General features: G+C 48.5%; 1 long non-coding RNA gene across 1 annotated transcript; it reads right to left on the bottom strand.

The window, feature by feature from the left end:
• Positions 1-385: 385 nt before the first annotated feature.
• On the bottom strand, positions 386-7,106 carry LOC132541771 (uncharacterized). Its single transcript, XR_009552865.1, has 2 exons — positions 6,707-7,106; positions 386-1,493 (listed from the first exon to the last, which is right to left on the bottom strand). It is a non-coding gene; the product is annotated as an uncharacterized LOC132541771 (long non-coding RNA).
• Positions 7,107-8,852: the final 1,746 nt, after the last annotated feature.

The raw sequence follows: 8,852 nt of genomic DNA, 5'->3' as shown, positions 1-8,852 counted from the left end.
CCCTCTCTGTCTCCATTTCTCGATTTCTCTCTGTCCTATCCAACAACAACAACAACAGCAATGAAAAAAAATAATAATGGCAACAACGAGGGCAACAAAATGGGAAAAAAGGGCCTCCAGGAGCAGTGGATTTGTAGTGCAGGCACCGAGGCCCAGCAATAACCCTGGAGGCAAAGAAAAAAAAAGAAAAAGAAAAGAAAAGAAAAGAAAAGAAAAGAGAAAAAGAGGGGAAGGGGGGACAGAGGAGCCAAAAATGATAGTAATGAAAGACTCTAAAGCTTGCCAGTCATTTTATAGTAAGGGGTCACCAAAGCAGAGTTTAGAACAGAAAGACATTTTAAAATGCTTCCACTGCTTAAAGAAGAGAAGCAAGGGGACAGGCATGTAGGGCTTCACGTCTTTATTTCTTTAAACAGAACTCAGAAGGAAGGTGGTAATTCCTCTGTTTCTCCTTTTCACCCATCTAGTGCAGCAGATGGGCACCAACACATCTGTCCTGGAGGTTCAGGCTTCCACCAGGAGCCAGACTTCTCCCGCCATGTGGCAACAGGCTGGCTTTGCAGATGGGGTGTGATGGGAACGATGCTCCCCAGCTCCTGGTCCAGCCACGGGGAGTGTGTTCCTCGTCTGCAGGAGCTCAGCATGGACTCCTAGTGATGCCAGGCTGTGAGTGAGGGGCTGAGTGATGTTTTACCTGTCTCTCTGCCTGTCTCAAATCGGTGTATTATTACCAGAGCACTGCTCAGCTCTGGTTTATGGTTGTAGCTGGGATGCAACCTGGAACCTCAGAGCCTCAGGCAGGAAAGTCCTTCTGCATATCTCCCCAGTCCTTTCTTCCTCTGTTCCTGTCAATCAGGGTTATTGCTGGGTCTCCATGCCTGTGCAACTCCACCGTCCCAATGGCCATTTCTGGCAGAGGCTGAGAGACATAGAGAGGGAAAGAAAGACGGAGAAAGACAGAGGAGACACCCGCAGCACTACTCCACCACCCAAGAAGCTCCCCCTCCCCACAGGTGAGGGCTAGGGTCTTGAGCCTGGGTCCTCACGCATGGTAACATGTGCCTTTTACTGGGTGTGCCACCACAAGGCCCTAGAGCTTCCTGGCACCTTCCAGCCTGGATGCAGGTGAAGAGGAAGAAACCCTGACTGGCATAGTATGGAGCAGGAAAAACCGCCCGGCTTTGAACACTGCCCTGCTGCAGGGCCTATCAAGTCAGGAAGGACCACAGAGATAGCCCACAGGGTGGGACGTGTGCCTTGTGTGTGCGGGGTCTCTCCCTCTCGCTGTCCGTCTGTCTGAATGAAGAAGCCTCCTGGGAGTGGTGAAATTGGGCATATGTAATTGGGACTTTGTAAAAAAAAATAATAATAATAACTTGTGCTTTTCAAACCTTCTGTTTTATGGCAGTCACCCAATCAGTGAATATTTGAATATTTGGGCTGTTATATTTAGGGCATCGAAGTCCAGTTCTCTGCAGTTTCACCAGATGCTTCTGTGTGGACAGAATGAAAATGAAGGGAGGAAGGGCACAGGCTGGGCAGTAGCACAGCGGGTTAAGCACAGGTGGTGCAAAGCTAAAGGACCAGCTTAAGGATCTTGGTTCAAGCCCCCAGCCCCCCACCTGCAGGGGGTTGCTTTGAAGGTAGTGAAGCAGGTCTGCAAATGTCTTTCTTCTCTCTTCCCCTCCTCTCTCAATTTCTCCCTGTCCTATCCAACAACAACAACAGCTATGACAACAATAACAATAACAACTACAACAAGCCCAACAACAAGGGCAACATAATGGGAAAAATGGCCTCCAGAAGCAGTGGATTCATAGTGCAGGCACTGAGCCCCAGCAATAACCTTGGAAGCAAAAGAGAGAGAGAGGGGGGGAAAAAGGGGGGGAAAGAGAGAGAGAGGGAGAGGGAGAGGGAGAGGGAGAGGGAGAGGGAGAGAAAGGGCGGCAGCTTCGCAGAGAGGAGATGGAGTTGACGCTGCCGTAACCAGGACTGTCTAGTCAGGGTTCTCAGGCTCATGGATCCGGGTGCAGCCCCACTGGAGGCCATGCTGACCACTGTGCTCAGTGAGGGGCAGCCCCTTCAGACTCAGAAGCAAACTCCAAGCTGTGGCTCTTTCTGCCCGGGCTATGGAAAAGCTGGATTTCATGCCAGAGCTGTTTCTCTGAGAGATCATTCAACAGGAATCAGCAAGATGTGAGTAAGGCATCCCATCCAAAAATAAAGCAGCCAGTATGTTGTGAGAACGTTGTCCTCTTCACCAGAAGGGGATAAGCTTTTGATTAAGAGCATTTCATATGGGTGGTGGAGGTAGCATAATGGTTATGCAGACAGACTCTCAGCCCGAGGCTCCAGAGTCCCAGGTTCAATACCCTGTACCAGCACAAGCCAGAGCTGAGCAGTACTCTGATAAAAATAAAATAAAATAAAATAAAAATTCAGGTTTTGCTCTCTGACACCAGAAAACTGGAAAGGGGCTCTAGGTTTGCTCATGTCCCGGCTTCTGCAGCTGACACCCACAGTTTCATGGCAGTTGCCATAGCCTGGAAGCTCCTCTTTTCTCTCTTTCTTTCTTTTTTGGTTGTAAGGCTTTATATTTTATCTATTTCTTTTTTTATGGTGAAAAGAAAGGAATTTTATTACACTAGTGAGCAGGAGAACTGAATCTCTTTCAAAAGTTTCTTTGTCTCAAAAAAAGGAACAGTACAGGTTTAAATAGTATTTTTCTTTTTTTTTTCCCCTTGGGGAATTAATGTTTTACATTCAACAGTAAATACAATGGTTTGTACATGCATAACATTCCCCAGTTTCCCATTTAACAATACAACCCCCACTAGGTCCTCTGAATCCCTCTTGGACCTGTATTCTCCCCACCCACCCACCCCAGAGTCTTTTACTTTGGTGAGATATGCCAATTCCATTTCAGGTTCTACTTCTGTTTTCTTTTCTGATCTTGTTTTTCAACTTCGGCCTGAGAGTGAGATCATCCCATATTCATCCTTCTGTTTCTGGTTTATTTCACTTAACATGAATTTTTCAAGGTCCATCCAAGATCGGCTGAAAATGGTGAAGTCACCATTTTTTACAGCTGAGTCATATTCCATTGTGTATATAGACCACAACTTGCTCAGCCACTCATCTGTTGTTGGACTCCTGGGTTGCTTCCAGGTTTTGGCTATTACACATTGTGCTGCCAAGAACATAGGTGTACACAGATCTTTTGAGACGGATGTGTTGGGTTCCTTAGGATTTATTCCTCTCCTTAGGAGAGGAATTGCAGGATCATAGGGTACGTCCATTTCTAGTTTTCTGAGAGCTCTCCAGACTGTTCTCCACAGAGGTTGGACTATTTCTTTTTTAAAAATGCTATTAATGACTTAATACTGATTCACTCTGTGATAACAGGGCATAGTTCTGCACCATTCCCACCACCAGAGTTCTGTGTCCCCATTCCCTGCATTGGAAATTGCAGTGGTCCTCCCAAGGACACAGATATGGGTTGACTATTATTTCTATAACTGTCTAGATTCACACAGACTTGCCTATTTTCCTATGGTCCTGCCTTGTCTTCTTTTCTAAGTCACACCTACACCTACTACTATCTCTGAATCTCCCTCCCTTTTTCCTCCTCTCTCTCCAGGTGCCGATGGAGTTGGGGTTCAGAGCCCTCTGGTCATCTTCCCCTCACATTTCTCCCCCTCTGGGAGTCTGGACCCAATTATTTATGGGGTGCCGAAGGTGGGAATTTTGGTTTCTATAATTGCTTCCCTGATGGACACAGGCATTGAACCCCTCTTTCCTGATAAGCCCCTTTCCCTCCTGCCCACAACTATGGCCCCCACATTTGTATGGTGAATGGGGTACAGCTCAGACATGTTCATCTGGTCCAAGCTGCAGCATTCACTGAGGAATTCCAGTGTGGGTTTATAAGATGCTAGTCTGTCTCTTCTGATTTCTTTAAACCAAGGACGGGTAAGTCAACTCTCTGTGTATCCAAGGCCACCACTGTACACAGCTATGTGGAGTGAGCGTTTTCTCTCCAAGATTCTCTCTGACAGGTTTTGTGAGTCAGGCCCTGGAACAGCCTGGTCACATGGCTCTGAGTCCCCCTCTGTCATGAGGTCATCACCCCATGCTTGGCTGGTGCTGCCGTCATGTGACGGCTTTGTCTGGGAGCAGGAGTCAGTACTGAGTGTTGGGAGGGGGGCTCCGTTGCTCTCCACGTGTCCCTACCGCATGGTTCTGGCCTTTCTCCAAAGTGCTGGCTCCAATGGGGTCAAGGCAGCTTTTCTGACCAAGCTTCAGAACCACAACATTCTGTCCCCACCCGGTTGTGCTGACTGCGGCCAAGCCCTGACCTAGACTTGGAGAGGGACAATTACACACAGATGTGCGCACTGGTCACTCAGCTTCAGTGAGGATCCTCCTGGGAAACCAACTATCGCAATGCTTTCATGCTTTCTCTATCTTTCCTTCTTCTTCCTTCCTTCCTTCCTTCCTTCCTTCCTTCCTTTCTTTCCTTCCCTTTCTCTTTCTTTCTTTCTTTCTTTCTTTCTTTCTTTCTTTCTTTCTTTCCCTCTTTCATTTCTTTTCTTCTCTTCTTTCCCTTCTTTCCTTCATTTCTTTTCTCCTTTCCTTCCTTTCCTTTCCTCCTTTCTTCCTTGCTTCCTTCCTGCCTGCCTTTCTTTCAATCTTTTTTTTTTTTTCCATCCTCCAGGGTTATTGCTGGGGCTTGGTGCCAGCACTACAAGTCCACTGTTCCTGGCAGCCATCTTTTCCGTTTTATTGGACAGGACAGAGAGAACTTGAGAGTGGAGGGGGAGACAGAGAGGGAGAGAGACAGACAGACGCCTTCGCTATGTGTGAAGCTTCCCCCTGCAGGGTGTGGGGTGGGGGCTTGAACCCAGATCCTTGTGCGGTCCTTGCGCTTCACACTGCGTGCTCACAATGCTTTCCATGACTTATTCTAGAGTTTCTCATACATGTTCAATCTCTAGAGATTCAGAATAGTCCATTGTCCCGGTCTCTGTCTGAGTATTTCCTCCCAGTCAGCCTCGTTCTCTGCCCACAACCCTGCCGACATTCTGTACTTCCCCCAGCTTCTTCCTTGCTCAGAACACCCTCTTTGAATCTCCTTGAAGAGTTAATTTCCACTCCCTCAAGGCTGCTTGGAATGCTACCTCCTTTGGGAGAACTCGTTGACCCCCGTGCCTGGTTCAAAAGCCCCTTCCCCCCCTTTTTTTGTGGCATCTCAAACTCCCGTCCCTTCCACCATGAAACTAAAACTCACCACACAGAAGTGACTCCCTGGGAGTCGGGTGGTAGCGCAGTGGGTTAAGTGAACGTGGTGCAAAGCACAAGGACCGGCTTAAGGATCCTGGTTCGAGCCCCCGGCTCCCCATCTGCAGGGGAGTCGCTTCCCAGGCGGTGAAGCAGGTCTGCAGGTGTCTGTCTTTCTCTCCCCCTCTCTGTCTTCCCCTCCTCTCTCCATTTCTCTCTGTCCTATCCAACAACAACAACATCAATAACAACAATAATAACTGTAACAATAAAAAAATTTAAAAAAACAACAAGGGCAACAAAAGGGAAACTAAATTAAAAACAAAAGTTAAAAAAAAAAAAAAGAAGTGACTTCCTTTACAAATTACTGGCCACTTTTGCCTGGATTGACTTGTATCAGTAAGGTACTTAGAGAGTTCACAGTTGTAGAAACTAACAGTTGTTTTAATATTATCTCAATCCCTAAATTGAAGCACAATGGCTGTTAAAGCCTCTTTTGTTCTTTTTCTTCCCTGTAGGCCATGGAAGCCTGAGGACTTTTTAACTATAGATAGGCTTCTTAGCTTAACCACTCACTCCTGACCAAGAGATAAATCAGGGTGGGGGAGAGATAGCACAGAGGTTATGCACAGAGGCTCCAAAGCTCTGGGCTCAATTCAGCTTCTCTTCCAGCAGCCAAAGCCAAGCTGTGTTGGGCAGTACGCTAGCTTCCCCCTGTTTAACACTGCGATCTATTTACATAACCACTGTTACCTGCAGGGCACTGGTTTAATCCCACTGGTTCACATTCTCTTTTGGCTCTGCCCCCTCTCCTAGACACACCCTGATTTTCACCACTCTCTTTTCGCTCCACCCTCTCTACGTCACATCCTGTTTCCACCCTACTTGGCGAGTATAAATACAGCTGCTTTTTCTGATTAAACACACTTGGAATTGCCTTCCAGCTCCGAGAGTCCCAGAGTCTCTCTTCTGCAACGCTAGCCTGGCACGAGTTCCTGATCCCTCTCCCACGCAGTAGCCTAGGTTGGCTCCAGTTGAGTTTTCTCCAACCCAGAGAGCACTTGCTCGGGAAGAAGCACCCTCAGGCTCTCCCGGCAAAGCTGGAAGTACTTGGCCCTGTGAGTCTCCAAACCAGTCCCAGTTATGCTTGGTGGATTCTGTGGCAGTTATTCACCGTGTCTCCAACTCATCAGGAGAACAGTGTGGAAATGTTCTCACTACACAGCCCCACCTCTAGTACACCAAGTATAGATCTTCTCCTGAGTTGCCGGCCAGTTCTCTGCACACACACACACACACACACACACACACACACACACACACACACACACACACACACACACACACTCACACACCGCCCCATGTCAGCACGGGGCCTCCCAGCTGCTGCTCCAGCCTCTGAGGGGCAGTAGCAATGGATACTCACAGTTGCATTTGGTGAGCCTTAGGAGAGTCCTCTCCTCCCTTCAGCGGTCTTTTTGCTGGTAAAACAGGCTGGAGGTGGTGCCTCAACCAGTAAACTGGGACTGTTACCAGCCTGTCAGGAGTAGATATGGGCTTTAGCCCCAGGAATCTCTCCTTAGGCTCCTCTCTGTCCACGAGCCACACGTGTTTGCACTCTCCAGTGATTTGGTGGGTTCCCAAGTAGTTCTAGTCCTGTCTTGGTGCGGTCCCAGGTGGTCTCCTTTGATATTTCTAGTTGACTAGGGAGAGGAGACAGAAGTGACTTCCTGATGCCTGTGTCTGAATCCCCAGCCACTCTGTAGCTCCCTCAAGCCGAGATGCCCTCTGTCCTGCCCAAGAGCTAGTCCTGGAACCTGGGTGTGTGTTTGTTTAATGCGTGAATAAACAGGGCACAGGGGCCTGCTATGTTAAAATGCTCAAGGGACCCGGGTTCGAGCCCCTGGTCCCCACCTGCAGGGGGAAAGCTTTGCAAGTGGTGAAGCAGGGCTGCAGGTGTCTCTTTCTGCCCCTCTACCTCCTCCTTCCTCTCAATTTCACTCTGTTTTGATCCAGTAAATAAATAAAAATAATAAATTTTAAAAAACAAGGCAGACAAACTATTCTCATTCTACAGAGGTGAAAACAGGGTCAGTTCAGAACAGAGCTGAGTCTTAGATGGGGTCCTGTCACACCCAACACCCACACAGCTGTGGAACAGGTGACCCAATAGAGTTGCAGTCAGACCTCCCACACTTTTGGTGGGGAGGGAGCAGTGAGGGGACGATGGCAGTTCTGTCTACTGCAGTCAGCATTTTTCTTTCCCGCTTAGAATAGTCACAGTTGTGTTCCTTTTTTCTGTTATGATGGGGGGGAAGTACTAGCAAATTACTTAACTCAGGGAAGAAACCAGACGACTATATCACCCTGTCTCTAGCAACTGCCGTTAGTGGGTGTTGAATTGATCCCATCAAACCCCTAGACTTCCCAGCCAGGCTCTGAGGCAGAGCTGAACCTGGACTATCAGCCAGAGCTGGGCTTGTGGGGCGGTGACCAAGCAACAGGCATGTGCTCTGAAGGGCGGACCGCAGGGGCGTGTGGCTGGGTGGCAAACATACTCTACTCCACGACCACAGTCTCTCTCCCTCTCCCTCTCCCTCTCTCTCTCCCTCTCTCTCTCCCTCTCTCCCTCACCCTCTCCCTCTCCTTCTCTCTCAAAGAATTTCTCTTAAAGTTTTTTTATTATCTTTATTTATTGGATAGAGACAGAAATTGAAAGGGAAAGAGGAGATAGGGAGGGAGAGAGACAGAGACACCAGCAGCCCTGCTTCACCACTCGTGAAGCTTTCCCCCTGCAGGTGGGGACTGGGGGCTTGAACCCGGGTCCTTGTGCACTGTGATGTGTGTGCTTAACCAAGTCCACCACTGCCCAGCCCCAACAGCACAGACTCTCAAGGCAAGTAAGAGAGATGTCCAGGGCAGAGAGCTCAGAGGTCCAGATAATAAGGAAGGAATAATGCCCTGTCACTAGAGGTGAGAACTCCAGACATAGGCATGGGAATTTCTGTGTCCTGTAATAATCAGATGACCGTGAAACATCTTAGCTACAGAAGCCAGAGTCCAGCCCATGGGGAGACTTCCTTTGAAGGATGAATGTATTTTTATACTATTCTATAATACTCAGTAAATAACACATGGAAGTGGGTGGGGCTGGGTGGTGGTGTCTTGGTAGACACAGCGCTCAAGGATCCTGGCTCAAGCCCCCAGTCCTCACCTGTGGTTGGGGGAGGACTTCACAAGTGGGCTCTCTCTCCCTCCCTCTCTATCTCCTCTTCCCCTCTAAAATTCTCTCTGTCCTATCAAATAAGCAAATAAAGAAATGAGTAGCACATGGAAACACTTAGAGGAAACTCTGTGTGGGGTCACTCAACATAAGAAACAGGTTTGAGGGGCCAGGTGGTGACGCACCTGGTTGAGCGCACACACTACAGTGCACAAGGACCCAGGTTCAAGCCCCTGGTCCTCACCTGCAGGGGGAAAGCTTCACGAGTGGTGAAGCAGGGGTGTACATGTCTGTCTTTCTCCCTCTCTATCTCCCCTCCACCCAATTCTCTCTATCTCTATCCAATAAT

This window comes from Erinaceus europaeus, chromosome 12 (assembly GCF_950295315.1).
Source record: "Erinaceus europaeus chromosome 12, mEriEur2.1, whole genome shotgun sequence".
NCBI classification, from domain to species: domain Eukaryota; kingdom Metazoa; phylum Chordata; class Mammalia; order Eulipotyphla; family Erinaceidae; genus Erinaceus; species Erinaceus europaeus.
Note: the sequence above shows the minus strand (reverse complement) of the source record. Positions and strands in the feature narration are given on the sequence as shown.